The sequence below is a fragment of the Bubalus kerabau genome, chromosome 2 (assembly GCF_029407905.1).
Source record: "Bubalus kerabau isolate K-KA32 ecotype Philippines breed swamp buffalo chromosome 2, PCC_UOA_SB_1v2, whole genome shotgun sequence".
Lineage (NCBI taxonomy): Eukaryota > Metazoa > Chordata > Mammalia > Artiodactyla > Bovidae > Bubalus > Bubalus kerabau.
Genome location: NC_073625.1, coordinates 118,474,667 through 118,494,143, shown reverse-complemented (window position 1 = coordinate 118,494,143; position 19,477 = coordinate 118,474,667). Strand labels below are relative to the sequence as shown.

The 19,477-nt window shown below is 43.6% G+C and overlaps 1 long non-coding RNA gene across 1 annotated transcript; it reads left to right on the top strand.

The window, feature by feature from the left end:
- Positions 1 to 219: 219 nt before the first annotated feature.
- On the top strand, positions 220 to 19,268 carry LOC129643689 (uncharacterized). The gene is made up of 4 exons (XR_008710427.1): positions 220 to 371; positions 3,082 to 3,172; positions 3,358 to 3,488; positions 18,486 to 19,268. It is a non-coding gene; the product is annotated as an uncharacterized LOC129643689 (long non-coding RNA).
- The last annotated feature ends 209 nt before the right edge of the window (positions 19,269 to 19,477 follow it).

Below are 19,477 nucleotides of genomic sequence, written 5' to 3'. Positions count from 1 at the left end.
GTTGTGACATGTGTTCAAACATCTGTTATTTATTTTTCATTTTTTGTGTAAATGAAAAAACAACAAACCCCGTTTCCCGAAAATAGAGCCTGAATTCCACCCATGTGGTCCCTGGCCTGGAATGTGACACTAGCCACAGAGTGAAGGTTAGGAAAGAGCGTTGGCTTTCTATGTGATCCTGGGCAAGCCACCCACTCCTCAGAGCTTCAGTCTCCCCACTGTGAAGGACAGACTTGTCATTTCTATCTCCACCAGAGATAGGTGTGTAGGGCTAAAAGCTGAGAACGCCGAAGACTTCTTCTGCAGTTCCTCTCTCTGTGCCTTGGATGACCCTCCCAGCTACAAATTCTAGGCAGTCTGTTCTGCTCGGGGTGAGAGAGGGAATGGGGGCGGGGGAGGGGGAAAGTGCAGTTGTAAGCCCTGGGGCACTTTCGGTTGGGCTTCTCTCTCTTTGGAATAACCAGCTTTGGAATGATTCTTTCTTAGGAATTGGATTCTATGCCTTTGTGAATATACAGAGGGTTTTCTTTTATTGTTTCATTGAAGTATAGTTGATTCGCAACGTTGTATTAATTGCTGCTGTACAGCAAGGTGGCTCAGTTACACATATATATTCCTTTTCATATTCTTTTCCATTATGGCTTATTACAGGATGTTGAATGTAGTTTCCCTCGCTGTACAGTAGGACCTTGTTGCTTATTCATTCTATATGTAATCGTTTGCATCTGCTAATCCCAAACTCCCAATCCTTCTCTCCTTCCACCTTTCCTCCTCCTTGGCAAACACAAGTCTGTTCTCCATGTCTGTGAATCCATTTCTGTTTCATAGATAAATTCACTGATGTTGTACTTTAGATTCCACATATAAGTGATATCATACGGTATTTGTTTCTCTTTCTGACTTTCTTACTTTCTATGATAATCTCTAGGTCCATCCATGTTGCTACAAATGGCATTATTTCATTCTTTTTTATGGCTGAGTAATATTCCATTGCATCTATCTATCTATATATCACATTTGGCAGAAGGTGGCATTTAGATAAGACAGTACTTTTATAACAGACTTACATTCCTAAACAAAATTCATTCTCAAATTTGTAAGCAATAGAGAGAAATTTACAGCACTAGGGCTTATAAACATTATCACCATATCACAAGAGTGAAACCATAACATACCAAACTTTAAAAGCTCTTTCTTTGAGATATTTACTTTTTAAGGAAAAGAAGGAATTCTTTCTGTTCGGGGCAGTGACTCTGACTGTACTCCTTAATGCTTTTCACTCAGAACTCTGAGTGGCCGCCTCCCTCGCTTCAGGTCTCTGATCTAATGTCACTTCCTTTAAAGGCCTTCCTGACCTTTCAAAAATAGCACTCTTGTCACTATCATTTTACTTGGTTCATCACATCCTTACTATATCTTTACCTGAAATTATATCCTTTATTTTTGTCTTCTTCTGCTTATTGTGTTTCTCTCAGTGGGAGCTAAGTTCCACGAATGCAGAGAATTTGTCTCATTGCTAGTGGCTAGATATCTTAAGGGCTTCCTGGTAGCTCAGCTGGTAAAAATCTGCCTGCAGTGCAGGAGACCCCAGTTTGATTCCTGGTTTGGGAAAATCTCCTGGAGAGGGGATAAACTACTCAATCCAGTATTTTTGGGCTTCCCTGGTAACTCAGATGGTGAAGAATCTGCCTGCAGTGCAGGAGACCTGGGTTTGATTCCTGGGTTGGGAAGATCCCCTAGAGGAGGGCATGGCAACCCACTCCAGTATTCTTGCCAGGGAAATCCCATGGACAGAGGAGCCAGATAGGCTATTGTCCAGGGAATCGTGAAGAATTGGGCAACTAAGCACAGCACAGCACAGATAGCTTAAGTGCTCAATAACTACTTAAGAACTGAATGGAAGCGGCCTATCTATTCAAAAAACTCACTGAGTATTCTAAGATATGTAGAAGAAACTAGAAGTAATATTCAAGAGACTTCTAGCTAAATTGTTTTCTGGGCAAAGTACTACTGGTGTATAACTATTACACTAAATAATCACACACTTTTCCACAAAGCAATGTTGCTAAAGTTCCAAATATGTAAGTTAAGACTGATATACTTATATATTTTAATGCTCAGCACAAAATCAAGAACTGTGGAGCTGAAGGTACTAGGAGTCACAGTATGAGAAAAATCACATCATCTTTCTGGGTCTCAGTTTATTTTCTTCTGTAAATGTTGGCAAGTGATATAATTTAGGGAAATCCTCTTTTTATATGTTTCTGGAACATAGAGCCAAGCACAAGTTCTTAAGCATCATAAAACCAATCAGACCGGTGTTCTAAAAGATCTTTACTTTTTCCAAAATAGCACACATTGTTGTAAACAATTAAATTAGTACCAAATGTAGGCCTCAGAAAGTTTAAGTGTCTCATAATCCCACACCTCAGAGATTGTTATATTTGCATTTATTCTTCTAGGAAGTCATAGACAAATCCCAACATAATAACAATAATATCAAGAATAACCAGTGTTCCAAAACTTTCTTATTTTCATTGAATAATGTCTGTTGATATCAATTCACATAGATCTACTTCATTCTCTCATTTGCTCTAAAACCTTGTCTTTACCTGACAGCACTTTTTTTTTTTTTTTCAAGGAGATGGCCTGTGGTTTAATAGGGAAGTAGTTCTTCAGCTGGGTAATCTTTCATCATATAGGTAATTGCTTCAGTGTTTTCACCATAAGACCCTCAAGGAAGATGAAATTGTTTCGGTGGACTTTTCATAGCAAGAAACAGAGAACTATCCCATCTTTAAAAAAGAAAATTTCCCTGATGGAAATTTATCTATTTATTAATAAATGGTTATTTCAACTGCCAGAGTCATCCTGAATGTTTTCCTAATGTGATTTTTCTTTTGTCAGTTAAAATGAAGGGAAAAAACAACTGTTCTTTTCATGTGAAAGCATAAACTATGAGTTGTCGATTACAGGTATTCACTCCTTAAGATAGTTCAAAAATTCCACTCTCTGGCTGTGCTCCTGAATTCTTGCCCACTCGGTGTTATGGTCCTAATTCTCTGCTTTGTGTTTCCACAGCACGTGTTACTTCGTTCTCAAGCCCATCACACCATGCAGACATCACCACAAGGCCCACCATCTCCTTCTGGAGACTAGCACATCCTTCAGGGTAGGTTTGTCTTTTTGTCCCTGGTAAATTGCATAATGCCTGGCACATAATAAGTGCTTACTAAATGTTACTGGATGATTGAATGTTTAATTCTCATTATTTGTGGGGATGACCACATGCCTCCTGATTTATTCAGATGCCCTCTTTCCTTCCTGTTCCTTTGTGGCTATTTCCTTTATCACTAGGAGCTGGACCCAGTTGTGAATTGAAGGATGCCAAGCATCTGCTAAACAGCAAGAAAACAATCAAACTGGTGAAAATTGCAGCTTGACATGGCACAGGGAGAGGACCACAGAACTGGAAGGCAGGAGGCCTGGTACTGGTCTTCACTCTGTTACTAACTCAGTTATCTACTCATTCACACTTTCAACAAATATCAAGCACTTCTGTGTTCAGGCACTGTTCTAAGTCCTGCAGATGTAATGATGACAAGATCCTAGCTCTTCTGGGACTTACCATCCAGAAAAGAGTCAGACACACAGAGAGGAAAACATATATGAGAGAATAGGTTGATGTCATAGCGAATGACTGGATGGGCTACCTCAGTTTTGAGGTCAGGAAGGGCGTCTCTGAGTACTGACATTTCAGCTGAAGTGTGAGTCACTAATATAAAAAGGAAACAGTCATTCAAGGATCCTGAGGAAGAGCATTCCAGGATGAACACCCAGTGCAAAAGTCCTAAGGTGGAAACAGATTTCGGGTTTTCATGGGACAAAAAGACCAGTATTGCTTGAGTGGAGAGATGAGTGGAAAGTGATTTGAAATGACTTTGAAGAGGTAGGCAGAAGCCATGTAACATCTTGCTTTAAGGAATTTGGACTTTATTTCAAGTACAATGGGAAACCACGGGAAGGTTTTCTGCAGGAGGGTGACAAGATTATTCCGGCTACCTTGTCAAGAATGGATTGTAGAGTGGTTCCAGGTAGATCAGCTGGAAAGCTAGTGTGGTCATTGAGGTAATGGTGGCTTGGATCTCAGTGACTTTAATGAAAATGGAGAGAAGCGGATGAATCTGGAATATGTTTTGGACATAAAGTGGACAAGACTTGCCAATCCACTGGATGAAGATGATGAAGAAAGAAAGGAATCAAGGCTGACTCCTAGATTTACAGGTTGAACAACTGGGTGAACACTCATGCTGATGACTAAGACTAGGAACTGAGGAAGGAGCAAGTGTGGGAGGAAAACTGGAGTTCTTCATGGGTAAATTATATCTGAGTCGCTGGTGAGATATCCATGTGGGAATGTGAAGAAGGCAGTTGGACACTCAAGTCATGTTTAGGAAAAAGTCATGGCTAGAGGCAGAAATTTTGGAATCATAAGCATATAGATGGTCTTCAGAGTTGATGGGGTTAGAGAGCACACAGAAATGGGAGTAAAGGATGCTCAGGACAGATCCCTGCTACCCTCTAACCTAGAGAGACTGAGAAGAGGAGAAGGAGCTAATAAAGGAGACAGAAGTGAAAGAAGATGGTGGTCTATCCTGTCCTGAGCCAAGGGAAGAAAAGAGCCGAGGGAAGAAAATGTTTCAAGGAAAAATAATCAAGTGTGCTGAAAGTTCAAAAGAGATAAGAATGAAGAAGTGGCCCCTGGATTTATCAGATGGAGTTCACTGATTACCTTGACAGCAGCAATCTCCGGATAATGGGAATAGAAACCCACTTTGAGTGTGTTAAGGAAGGGACGTGGAAATTGCAACTCATTTTTGAAGGAAAGTAGAGAAATGAGTTAGCTGAAGGGAGACATGGAGTTTGAGGGAGGTGCTCAGGGCATGCCCATGAGGACGCTTCCACAAAAGAGGATTACTGACTATGTAAGAGAAGGGGAGACTGCAAGAGCAATCCTGAGCAGCAAAGTGGTGTGGGATCCAGAGACAGTAAAGAGGCTGACTTTTGAGAGGAACAAGGGATCTGGGTTCACAGAAACAGAAGGGGAGGCAGAGGGGAGGCAACCAGATATAGGGAGGTGTTTGGATCTGGTGGAAAAAAGATGTGGGGCTTTCTCTCCATGTGTCTGTGATCAAGTCACTTATCTTACTGAGATCTGTTGGAGAAGCTAAATAGGCCTGCTCTGATCATGGTAAATGTACTTCTTTGAGCCCAGTCATTCTGCTAATGACACATGCCTTAATACCTGCTTCATTCATTAAGGGACAGAATGGGGAAGGTGCGGGGTTCAACCTAGAACTAATTGTAATTATAGCTCCTGACAACTGAACACGGCAACACTAGGTCTTATATGGTGCTGTCCTTATATTAGCTCTAACCACTACACACTCCGCAAGGCAGAATTAGTCCTATCAGAGAGATGGAAAAACTGAGGTGGGAAAAGGTGGTCATGTAACTTTTCTAAAGTGATGAACTGATGTATATACATGGCTGAGTCCCTAAGTTGTTTACCTGAAATCATCACAACATTGTTAATTGGCTATACTCCAAAACAAACAAACAAAAAGTTTCAAAAAATATATTAAGGGATGAAGTGAGAATTTAAACCTAATGTGGGACTCCAAGTCCATACTTTTACCCATTATATCTATTGCCCCAGCAAAGAAAGGGGTGAAAGTTTCACTGGGAGATTGGTTGGGGGGTGGGGTGGTTAATACCTTCCAACATTCTCACCAACTGCTTACTAATTCCTGAGACTTGTTAAGTCAAGCAGGAGGCTGAGTTTTCTACACCAGGCTCAGTAACTAGTATTCTGGACTCCTTGATAAAGGCACCCTGAAAGTAGAGGAATTGAACCCATCCAGCTAGTCCATCCTTCTGCACAGTCATCCAACAAATTCCAGGAGCTGGGACATATGCTACCAGTTACCAGTGTTCTAGATGAATCCTCAGTCAAGTTATTGTGGCCTTAAGACTTTCCAGATGTTTCCTGGGAAACAATCTTTGTCCAGTTTTATAATCCAGTACAAAGTGAGGCCAGTTCTTAAGAATATATACAGGCCCAGAGGGGCTATCTCCATGCCTTTCAGTGGGACTAAAATTCATCAGTTTTTAAGTGCAGAAACAGTAAGAGTTCAATTTTCTAAGATAATAAATAGATTAATGAGCAGAGCATGGGTTCAGGAATAGAAAAACAGGGTTCTTGCCTCAGCTCTCTTATTTCTTAGCTGGGTGACTTTGGAGAGTCTACCAAGCTTTCAGTCCAGGGTTTGACTATCAGGTGCTTATAACATGGAATCTAAGGATCTCCATGGGAGGTTGACAGAATCCTATTTCAATAACACTGAATTCTTTTGTGATCCTGTTTTGTTTTATGCATTCATGGGCATTTTTGCCAAACTGTCAGTGGGTCCATGACACAAAGCAGGTAGGAACATGCCAGAGGATCTATGGGATCCCCGTTTGATTTGACAGAGTGTCCACTAACATACCTTCTAAAAGTGAAAGTGTTAGTTGCTCAGTTGTGTCTGACTCTTTGTGACCCCAAGGACTATAGCCCACAGCTCCTCTGTCCATGGGCTTCTCCAGGCAAGAATACTGGAGTGGGTTGCCATTTCCTACTCGATGGGATCTTCCTGACCCAGGGATTCAACTTGGGTCTCCAACATTGCAGGCAGATTGTTTACCATCTGGGCCACCAGGGAAGCCTTCTGAGAGAGAATTATTTCTTTTAATGAAGTCCAAATGAGTTTGGAGGAGTGAAGGGCAATTCCCCAATGCAGGTGAAAGAGGTCAATGAATAGGAGGTGATGGAGCATCACACATGAGCTGGGGCCTAGGTGGCAGAGGGAGAGAGCCCAACTCCAGGCTCTCACATACTATTTTCTTCAAGTAGAGGGGCCGAACCATCCGGAATTAACAGATATGTACTGCTGCTGCTGCTAAGTCGCTTCAGTCGTGTCTGACTCTGTGCGACCCCAGAGACGGCAGCCCACCAGGCTCCGTTGTCCCCAGGATTCTCCAGGCAAGAACACTGGAGTGGGTTGCCATTTCCTTCTCCAATGCGTGAAAGTGAAGTCACTCAGTTGTATCCGATTTTTCGTGACACCACAAACTGCAGCCTACCAGGCTTCTCCGTCCATGGGGTTTTCCAGGCAAGAGTACTAGAGTGGGTCGCCATTGCCTTCTACAGATATGTACTACTACATATAAAATAGACAAGCAACAAGGTCCTACTATAAAGCACAGAGAACTATATTCAATATCCTCTAATATACCATATGGGAAAGAATATGAAAAAGAATATATCTGAATCACCTTGCTATACACCAGAAAATAACACAACATTGTAAATCAATTATACTTAAAAAAAAAACCCAGAAAACTCTGCTGATGATTTCAACCTGCAGGGAGGTGAGTGCCGGGGTCCAGCCCCAGCTGATCCAGGGTATTCGAAGGAGAGACGGCATAGGCGAGGGTCAGGGAACAACTGCTTAATTAAATGTTAATTAAGGATATAAAGAGTAATGGAATAAGGATAGCTCAGTAGGAAAATTCAGTGGAGAAAAGAGGCTGAGTAGCTTGGTTTACGCGGGGGACCAATAAAACTTCAAGACAAGAAGCTTGCACCACTTACGTAGGCCGCAGGCGTCCTTCCGTTCTCCCGAAGGAGAGGAGACACTGAGGCCTCCCCGGTCGGATCTTAGAAGCCCAGGCATAATTAGTAAGCATGGTGGGTTCCGCGCTCCAGATGGAGACTCAACCAGAGTGAGAGAGAGAGAGACATGGGGAGACTAGTCTTTCGAGGAACTGATCCCAATTCTTTATTTTCCATGGTCTACTTTTATACACTGAGATGTTATGCAAAAGTCACGCGGGGTCAGCAGTCCTGACCTTTATCAAAGTCAGGTGCTTCATACAAATGTATACAGAGGTCTTAGGGGTGTTACATCATCTTCTGGCCAGGGGGCCTGCTGACAATTTACGACCCTCTCCTTGTGACAGCGGTCAGTCAACCAGGACACTTATTTCTCCAGGGGTGATTATTCTTAAAACAGACGCCACCCAAATAAAGTTACATTCCTATAGGGAGAGGGTGTAGTGGGTTTTAGTTAAGGAAAGAATTTACTTAGCCTAAGGTCTAACGTGATTTATATCAAAGGTTAATACTTATTTCTTCTATATATTCATTAATGTGTATAAGGGCAGGGGATGTGGAGACTTAGCAGTAAACATTGGCTCAACAAATGAAAAAACCCTTCACCAATACAATTTCTAATCAGCCCATTATACTTATACTAATAATTTTCTAACTTTTCTAAAGAACCTGTTTTTAGAAGGTTTAAAGCATCTCGTGCCTCTCACGGTTGGGAGGCTGTGAGCAATCACATGTGGCCGGACAAGCCTGTCAGGCAGGCTAGAGAACCTTCAGAGGAGTTTGTAGGTTAAAACACTCCTATCACGCCCAGGAATTATTATTAACTGGAGCTCTAAGTTAACTCCTTCTCCGAAAGAGGTGGTGGGGGACAGCCCCCCGTAAAGCCAGAGGTGTAGGTGAGAGCACAAAGTAGTAAAGTAGGCAGGCTCTGGTTATGGGGGTAGATGCTCGAGGATTTCCAGGGGGACTCCTGAGGCTCGATCCCGCCTTTGCGTATGTCGAGCCTCCTTCCTCATGACCTTTGCCATGGGCGGAGTGCCTCACGCCGGCCCCCAACAGGTGAGAACCACTGAGTCATGTTCTTCCTTGCCTTTGACCATCCTGCTTGCTTCTCCCTTACCTGGAAGCCCTCCCTGTCCTCTTCAACTGGTCACCTCTTGCTGGTCCTCCAGAAGGTCTTATCTGAAAGTCTGGCTGTGCTCTGTGGCCTTCTCTGTGCTCCCAGGGCTGCTTTAAAAACACCTCTCTAACACCCGCCCCCCAGCATTCTGGTCTGTGGTTTGCCCATCTTCCCTACAAGGCTGTATGTGGGAAGGGATGTGGCTTCATTTCTCTGAAGGTCCAGCTTCCAGAATGGTGCCTGGCGCAAAGTAGGAGCGTGGTAAATGTTTGTTGAGTAAATGATGGCATGAAAATGTTTGGGGGGAAAGAACCAGAAATGTGGCCAGACACATGTCCAGTCCTTCTCAGTTCCCTGACACTTTGGGAGAGCTTTAGGATGAGTATGTTTGGAGAGGTCTGAGGCTGAATGTGGACCTGACATTTGGAAATACACGAGTTTGGGTTTTAGAAAGGTCTCTCGTACGCTGTCGTAGTTTGCACAAGGACAAGCACTGAAATATCGGGGGCTCAGCCCCAGCTGCCCCTGTCCAGCCATCTCTCAGCCCATAGTGTCTGCTCGGCTTCTGAGTCAAGCTCCCTCTTTGTGCCTTACAGAGATGTTGGTTCTGTCTCAGAAGAACAAAGAAGACATTCTGACTGTGAGAGAATGGCTTTCAGGGTTTTCTGGTGCAGCCCTGGAGAGAAGACACTTTTATTTCTATCTGTTCAGTGGGGACCAGTAGAGGCAGGGGTGTGTCCATGACCTTCAGTCATGAGATTCGGACCACTGGTAGGGCCTCCCTGGGGTGGGCACCTTGAGGTTTTCGGGTGGGATAGTCTTACCTTTATGGAGAGGGATGAGGACGAGGAGGAGGTGGAGAAGGAGGAGGAAAGCTGTTTTTATTAAGAACCTAAATAAGGGTGTGCATACATCTGTGCTAAGTCACTTCAATCATGTCCAACTCTGTGTGACCCCATGGACTGTAGCCTGCCAGGCCCCTCTGTCCTTGGCATTGTCCAGGCAAGAATACTTGAGTGGGTTGCCATGCCCTCCTCCAGGGGATCTTCCTGACCCAGGAATTGAACTCATGTCTCTTACATTTCCTCCATTGGCAGGAAAGGTCTTTACCACTAGCACCGCCTGGGACGCCCTAACTAATGGCGCTAACTAATAGGCACCTACTGCAAACAGCAACCCTGTGATGTAGGTATTACCTCTATATTATTTTTACCTTTGAGTCACTTTTCTTCAACCCCCACATTCTTTGTCTCCAAATTCCCTCCATCCAGCCTCCTAAATTTCTATTTCGTCTTTTCTCTCCTTCCCCAGAGGCAACGCCTTACCTCAGGCCACCATCTAATTTGCCCTGAGAAGGTTCACATGTCATCAGCTCATGACATACGACATCACAGCCTTAGTGGGAGCTGCATTTGGATATGGGTCTTGTATCAAAGGGACATTCTCTATTGAGTCAAAGATTCTGAGACTCACCAAGATTCCCTTGAGGTTTCTGACTAATCCCCTCAGACTGACTTCCTTCTGTCTTCCCAACCCCAGGCCTAAATCTTTGATCTGTTCTCATAAGTCAATCATTTATTAATTTAATAAATGCTTACTGAGCACTTCATAAAGACTGCTCATTTTGCTAGGCAGCAGGAAGACAAGATGAAAAAGGTCAAATCCCTGTCATTGAGGACTTCACTGTTCTGGCTCCTTTCCCCTCTGAGTAAGTTGCTCTGGTCACATGTTTCTCAGCCTCTCTCACCTGAATCAGTTGCCCTTGTAGAAGAAGCTGAACATGGCCATTAATGACACAAACTCCTAAAGACTCAGGAACTCTGCATCCTGCTGTGAAGGGCCCTGGGCAACTCTGTTCTGCCCATCTGGGGGTTGCACATGGTCTCATACCTTCCCCCTCCCCCAGCCATACCCAAGAGAAGGACAAAGCTGGGACCCTTAGCATCTCAGGTGCCTAGCTCAGCCTTGCAGGAACCACTCTGGGTACTTGGGACTACTGGGGGCCCTAGTCTTTAGGGAAAAAGCCTGCTAACCTGTCAGCCAGAAACCCTCTTATCTTTGGTGTCGTGAACTCTCAAGTAAACATGCCTTAAATACATTTTGCCTTTAATGATCCAATGTCTGCTTTCCTGGCAACTTCTGTGTCTTTGGACTGGTCTGCTTTGATATAGTTAGATCAACAAAAATTTAGGAGAACAAACTCAACTTTTAAAAGAAAAATATGTAAACAAAAGAGCTCCAAATAGGGAGGTTTCGATCATGACCAGAAGGCCAGTGATTTTCTTAAAAGGGCCAAGGACGGGCTCCCCTGAAGAAAGTCTGCTGGGCCTGAAGGAGGGTCTGACCTCACAAGCCTAAGGGATGCACACACACACTCTGCCTTTTTTCTCTACAGTTTGGCTTGAGATGCCATTCTTGTTATCATAACTATCCCGGCTTGAGAATTTCACTTCGTTGAGATTCACCCTAACTCACTCCAAAGCACCCACAGACAGCCTGAAGATTTAGGCATCAACCCAATTTACCCCTTCCCCTCCTCTCCCACTAGCCAGGACTCAGAGCTGTGCAATTTTCCAGGAGCTGGTGCCTCCATCTGACTGGATTTCTCAGGACCTTCCCACTTCAGGAGGGTTATCTGAAAAGATATCCATGACCTGCTTAGGGAATAATTACAAATTGTGGTGTGGGGATATGCTTGGGCAGGGATGGCTTCAACTGAAGCCCTGAGGGACTGGATTTGAAACTGGGGAGAAGGAGAAGTTAAAAAAAAAAAAACACCAAAAAATAAAAAAGCAAACAATGGTACAAAGGAAGTACTGTTCCTGTGAGCAGATGGGGTGGCGGGGTCAGCCCAGCCCAGGTCGCTGTACCAGGCCTCCCACAGCATCTGTGCGGGGTTGGGAGAAAGTACATCTCTGGTCCAGGGACAGCATAGGCCAAGGAAATGGCTCAGGGGATAAATGGCTACATTAGGACATCCTGCAGAGCCGAGGGATCCCCACAGGACTTCAGATTAGAAAACTGGATAAGTGGGCAGAGGGGATTTCTAGCTCAACTATATAGGAGCCCTGCAATGCAGACTGCCAAATAGAATAATGCAAGTGGCATAGTGAACATTCTGCCTTGAAATACATGGCTTAACAGCTACCTGTTAATATTAACTAACCAGTAAACTGCCAGATCTTTAAGTCCCACAGGGATCTGTGGACACAGGCATAGGAGGCTGCCTTTAGACCTGCAGCTCCTTCTAACGTATGTGATTTCCTATACACCCAAACATGTGGTTATTCTGTATGCTCTTTAAGGCCTCTTCCTTTCCTGAGCATCTAGAATTTTACAGAGACCCATAGCTAAACATGTTACAGATGAGTCATGCTGTGAATGGTTACTGGGTGGACGGCAGAAGGAAGAAGGATTCATGTGACTGAACTTGTTCTTGGTGATACTAGACCCTACTCAGATCCCTGAGAGTCTCAGGGATGAGGGAATTCATAGTCTCCTCTCAACGATGTTATAGCCAACTAAGGTTTATCCCATTTTATCTTATTTCACTTTTGGTATCTAGACAGGCCATTATTATTTACAGTCAAGAATCTGTGAGAGGGACTTCCCTGGTGGTCCAGTGGTTAAGAATCCACCTTCCAACGCAAGGAACATGGGTTCAATCCCTGCTAGGGGAACTAAATCCCTCATGCCTGGGGCAAGTAAGCCTGTACACCCACAACTACTGAGTTCAAATGCTTTGGGGCCCGTGCAATGAAAGATTCTGCATGCTGCAACTAAGAGCTGACACAGTCAAGTAAAGAAAAATAAAAGAATCTGTGAGAATCTCCTTAACAGCTCAGTTAAAGAATCCTTTTCCCATTAGGGCTTCTGGAAAAAGCACAGGTCTGTGAATCGAGACTGGAAGGTTCTAGGCCAAGCTTTGTCATCAGTTTGTAGCTGACCTTGGCAAGGAACTTCCTCTGCCCAGATCAAGATCATCCTTTCTTGCCACTTTAACATTCTATGACTGTGACGTGGGCATATGACTGTGATGTGGATACCTAGTGTGGGACGAAGACAGGACCCCAGATAGGCTGGGGGAGTAAGAAAGGAAAGTGAGAGAAAGGTCACATTAGCGTGTGTGTGTGTGTGTGTGTGTGTGTGTTAGTTGCTTAGTTGTGGCCGACTCTTTGCAACCCCATAGACTGCAGCCTACCAGGTCCCTCTGTCCATGGGATTCTCCAGGCAAGAACACTGGAGTGGGTTGCCATTTCCTTCTCCCAAAGGAACTATAGAAAGAAAGAAAGTGAAGTCACTCAGTCGTGTCTGACTCTTTGCGACCCCATGGACTGTAGCCTACCAGGCTCCTCCATCCATGGAATTTTCCAGGCAAGAGTACTGGAGGGGGTTGCCATTTCCTTCTCCCACATTAACTTAGGAAACATGAAAATCCTTAGATCCCTACAGAACTCTGGTCACATCTTTAAGTCCACTGGCTGCACTTTTCCTTCCATGGGCCTCCTCAGAAGCACCAAGACTCACTGGGTCCCCTTTTCTTTTCTATGTATGCACCCATCATGGGACCAGAGAGCCAAAGGGACAGGCTATGAAGTGAGAAAGGAGAGGGTGTGGAGCATACAGGTGGGGAAGATGCCTCCATCTTGAAACCATGTGCTGCAGATCCTCAGTACCAGGAGAGGACTTAGTCATGGGTAAATAGCATATGCTGTTTTCTTAAAATGCAATTGTTTACATGAAATAGACAATGCAAACACAGGTTCTATTTTTCTGCACTGTTTCCCTGATGGGGATAATAATAGTTGTGCAATCCAGAGTGTAGTTATAAACCTATCTTACAGTCACCAAGAAGCTGTGAGAAAGCCAAGCAGCACAGACTTGTGGTTTTGCAAACTCCAAACTATTTTCCTGATGAACTGCAATAACCCACCATGAGACAGAAGAGATAGAGTCAAACTCCAAGTACATTTTGTCCTCACAGAGTTTGTTTTGACACCAGAAGAATTTCCTCTGTGTGCTGTTTTCACGCTCTTACCCCTATGAATTTGTTTCACACTCAATCTAGTGGACACTTGGTAAATATAAAGGTCTGTCTCTCCAGTACAAAGTAACTGACCAAGAATGGGAACATTCCAGAATTCCACAGGTTAGTTTATTTGCAGGACTCAAATGGTCTGGTGGGTTCTTACACTAAACTGAAGAACTGATTATTTGAGAATGAGGGTTTCTTACTGATATATAAATTATATATCTATGTGACTGTGTGTGGCTGAGAGCTGTATATTGTGACCCTGCTTATTTAACTTATATGCAGAGTACATCATGAGAAACGCTGGGCTGGATGAAGCACAAGCTGGAATCAAGATTGCCAGGAGAAATAACAATAACTTCAGATATGCAGATGATACTACCCCTATGGCAGAAAGCAAAGAGGAACTGAAGAGCCTCTCAAAAATGAAGATCATGGCATCCAGTCCCATCACTTCATGGCAAATAGATGGAGAAACAATGGAAACAGTGAGAGACTTTATTTTGGGGGGTTCCAAAATCACTGCAGATGGTGACTGCAGCCATGAAATTAAAAGACACTTGCTCCTTGGAAGAAAAGCTATAACCAACCTAGACAGAATATTATAAAGCAGAGACATTATTTTTGTGACAAAGGTCCATCTAATCAAAGCTATGGTTTTTCCAGTAGTCAAGTATGGATGTGAGAATTATAAAGAAAGCTGAGCACCAAAGAATTGATGCTTTTGAGCTGTGATGATGCAGAAGACTTTTGAGAGTCCCTTGGACTACAAGAAGATCAAACCAGTCAGTACTAAAGGAAATCAATCCTGATTATTCATCGGAAGGACTGATGCTGAAGCTGAAGCTCCAATACTTTGGCCACCTGATTCGAAGGGCTGACTCATTCAAAAAGACCCTAATTCTGGGAAAGACTGAAGGCAGGAGGAGAAGGGGATGACAGAAGGTGAGATGGTTAAATGGCATTACTGACTGGATGGACATGAATTTGAGCAAGCTCTGGGAGTTGGTGATAGACACAGAAGACTGGCATGTCCATGGGTCGAAAAGAGTCGAATGTGACTGAGAAACTGAACTGAACTGATAAAGATCAAAGAAAGTCTAAACCAAGTTGAAAACCAACAACATTTAACTGATAATAAACTTCCCCAGGGTGCTACATCTAGAAGAAATTCAGTACTAAGTGATCTTCCCTGGTGGTGTTGGTGGTAAAGAACCCACTTGCCAATGCAGGAGACGTAAGAGACATGGGTTCAATCCCTGAGTCAGGAAGATCCCCTGGAGATCAACCCACTCCAGTATTCTTGCCTGGAGAATCCCATGGACAGAGGAGCCTGGCAGGATACAGTCTATAGGGTCACAAATAGTTGGACATGACTGAAGCAACTTAGCATACATCCATGCACCAAGTACAAGAACCAAATTGTTCATACATCACAGGTGTCTCAGTTACCAATGACATTGTAGCTTAGAAGTAGTATCTACAAGTTGTTCATGCTGAGATATAAGATGCTGCTGGCAATATTTATTTTAAAAACATACAAACAATATATCTCCTTTTCATTGCTCTAGCCACCCTTACTTATTATATTGAGAAGTACTTTTGTACTGTTTTTTTGTGTGTGATTTTAGAGGTAATTCATGTTTAAAAAAAGTGGAAAACACAAGAAAGCACAAACAAAAAGGTATATGAAAGCCAGCAATTCCACCAGCCAGAGAGAACCATGGTTACAATTTGGTATTTCTAATATACTGTATAGAATTATAGAAGCGTTATAGAGAAGCATATATCTTTTAAAATAAAATTGAGATCAAAACAAAAATTGAGAGGTAGGGAGACAAAAAGGTGAAAGAGAGACTCCAATTGCATCAGAGTTCATGCAAGAACTTCCAACAGACACCTTCCAACAGAGAAGTGGAAGATTTGAGCTAAACCTTGAACTCTTCCAGGACTAAGTTCCAGGAGTCTGCCTCAGGGTACTGTCTGGTTGTAACTGAAAGGCTCTGGCCCTGTGGCATCCATGGCCTGTCAGGTTTCACAGGTTTCAAGACCCCTTCTAGGATTTACTCTGCTTTGTACCTTCCCACGTGGACCTGGAGGAAGGCCATGAATAAAATGCTTCTAACCCACCCTTCCTTTCCCCTCTCTTCCCCCTTAGCCAGGATTCTTGGCTCTCAGTAGACAAGTTTCTGTATAATTGATATATAATTATATGCTCCACCGTCACTACAATGACACGCTCCATTGTCACTACGGTGATTTTATATTTTGCTCCCTTGAGATACGTTGTAAGAGAAGGAATATGGTTTCCCCTTCGTTTCACTTCATGCTTATTTATGCTAAATGTATAAAATGGCTCCTCATTCATTTCCCACACTCTGTATCAAAGAAAAATTTTCATCCAGTTGTGTCTTTTAATGACTCCACACAAGTCCCTTTGACTTTGGACCAGAACCATTCAATATTCATTCCACAAAATTTTCTTAAGCACCCACACGGGCCAGGCATCATTCTAAGGTGTCAGGAATATAGTGATGAATGAAATCAACAAAAATCCCATCCCTCATGGAGTGATCATTCTGGTGAGGCCAGATGCCAAAGGCCTCTTGCTGCATGCCGGCTCGTTCATTAATTCATTCAACAATCGTGAGTGCCTGTTATAGTGGCTTTTTAATGTGCTCACTTGGCCAGACTACATCACACTTGCCCTTCCTGCATGTTTTTGGATCGGGTGGATCACAAGAGGGATTCTTATGTGAGATTTGGAGGCTGGGGGTGAAGCAGCAGTCATTTTGTCTAGTTGTTTATCTGCCGGCCCATCTCACTGGCATGAAGCACTGACCAGGCCCATATCTGCCCTCCCTTCCCCTAAGTCCTCCCTTGGCCTCCCTGACTCCTGGACAGTGGTGGGCATTTGCCCTTATGATGACGGGCACCTTTGTTTGACTCGTCAGCTCTGTTACCTCTGGTACACTCTACTCTAGTCTCCAAAAAACCCAATTCTGACATATCTGGCATTGCATGCTATCCACTCTCCTTTACCTCGTATTTCCCCTTTAATTAACTAAGGAAATTTATTTATGTTTGTTGGTGGTCGTTTAGTCACTAAGTTGTGTCCGACTCTTGTGACCTCATGGACTGTAGCCCGCCTGGCTCCTCTGGTCATAGAATTCTCCAGGCAAGAATACTGGAGTGGGTTGCCATTTCCTTCTCCAGGGGATCTTCCTGACCCAGGGATTGAACCCAGGTCTCCTGCACTGCAGGCAGATTCTTTACCAATTCAGCTACCAGGGAAATCCTTATGTTTGTTAAATTTATTTAAATTTAATTAGCTAAGTGATACATCAATTATGAATGTTCTACTTTATTTATCCATTCAACAAATGTTTATTAAGAATGTCTTATATGGTAGACACTTTGCTAGGTGCTGGGGATACACAGGGAAGACAGATGTGTTTCTTCCCTTGTGGAGCTTACAGCCCAAGAGGGGAGGACAGATCAGAAATTCATACAAACAAAACTAGATTTTAAAAATGAGTGGGGCTGTGTAAACAGAGAAAAGTTGGCCAGGAGGACAGGAGGGTAGGACCTATTCCAGTAAGATAGATGAGGAAGGCCTTTGTAATCCAAGTGCATATTTAAATATTAGAAAGTCAAAAAGATACAAACCCATTAAGTGTTCATCCATTTGAAAAATACTCCGCTGCAGTTAAATCTCTTAAGGAGAAATATGAGTAGAGATGGAAAGCTAGTGGTTTGGGAGACCCATGTTCAGGAGGAAAGAGACAGTCATATAAGATTAACTGGAAGAACAGTGGGAGAACAGTCCTATTTTTTTTCTTTCGTTCTGATTTGATGTTGAAAGGGGGAAATACATGGAAAGCAAGCCTTTCACTCCAACAGAGATGGTTTACTAAGAATGAGTTACTGAGAGTGAGTTCAGGCTGTGCCATAAAAACCTCTCCATTAAGATAGGAATCAGGGGACACAACTTAGCAACGAAACAACAGGAGGGGAAAGGATGGGACACAAGCTGACCCTGAGAGAATATGCAGCACATGCTTGGGGTCAACAACTGGAGCATGCGTGTGTGCATGTGTGTGTGTGCATGTGCATGCGCATGTGTGTGTGTGCGTGCGCGTGCGTGTGTGTATATGTGTGGTAGGATGCACTTCTTCCTTCACAGAAAACCTGGTAGACTAGCCCATTCTGGGGAAATGAGTGAGCTGATGGCGCTGCATTTTCTTTGACTCTTTCCAGGAATCCAGGATGAATCCATTCAGACTGGCTATGAACATCACGTATTACCTGAGTTGGAAATGCTCCCCAGTGAGAATCATTTCCCTGGTCAGGGGTTCCCAGTGACCCTGGAATGAGTCACAACTGTCCCCAGAGTGTAAGCGCCCTGAATTTAATCTTTTGGTGTCCCCTCAGTGTGCTAAGCAACATGCTATGCACCCAGCAGGAGAATCGATACTTAAGTGATGCTTTTATACGAAAGCTACCCATATGTGCCAAGTCAGCTTTTAAAGACTGGGGCCTGAAGTGTGGACTCAGGACATGGAGACCCCAGCAGGGAGCTAGTGGTCTTCTAATGTTTCTCATGATATTTTCAGGTCAAGGAACTGGTTTTGGATCCAGAGGAACAATGCTCCTCGTGTTTGGAATTCTACAGAAGAGAGTAAGAACTCAGACAGAAAGCTAAGAAATGAACCAATGTGATGAAAAACACATGAAAGCCCCTTTCTTCTTAAACGAGGACATTACTTTCAAAACAAGGATGAACACTGTGTTGGGAAATTTCAAGTTCTGCTTACTGTTTTGCTCTTAGGGCAATTTTGATAAATAAGATCCCATTGTGATTTGTTGCCTTTTCCAAATTTGCTGTAAGCTCCTTTAGCTTGGTGGTGGTAGGTTGATAGGTTATAAAGAAAACAGGAAGAGAAATCCAGGCTCAGTTCAGTTCAGTTGCTCAGTCGTGTCCGACTCTTTGCGACCCCATGAATCGCAGCACGCCAGGCCTCCCTGTCCATCACCAACTCCCGGAGTTCACTCAGACTCACGTCCATCGAGTCAGTGATGCCATCCAGCCATCTCATCCTCTGTCGTCCCCTTCTCCTCCTGCCCCCAATCCCTCCCAGCATCAGAGTCTTTTCCAATGAGTCAACTCTTTGCGTGAGGTGGCCAAAGTACTGGAGTTTCAGCTTTAGCATCATTCCTTCCAAAGAAATCCCAGGGCTGATCTCCTTCAGGATGGACTGGTTGGATCTCCTTGCAGTCCAAGGGACTCTCAAGAGTCTTCTCCAACACCACAGTTCAAAAGCATCAATTCTTCGGCGCTCAGCCTTCTTCACAGTCCAACTCTCACATCCATACATGACCACAAGAAAAACCATAGCCTTGACTAATGCCTTTTTAAGAGTTAGTGCCCTTGAGGGCACCACTTGATTCAGCTTCTACATCTTTCCATGTATCCTATTATTTCTGAAATCACTTTGCCTATATGTCCTCAAAATACCTAAAAATATACACTCCTTACTAGATGGCACTAAATTTCATTTTAAATTTTAAAAGAGGAAAAATGTTAGTGCCTTTTATCCTAGAATCT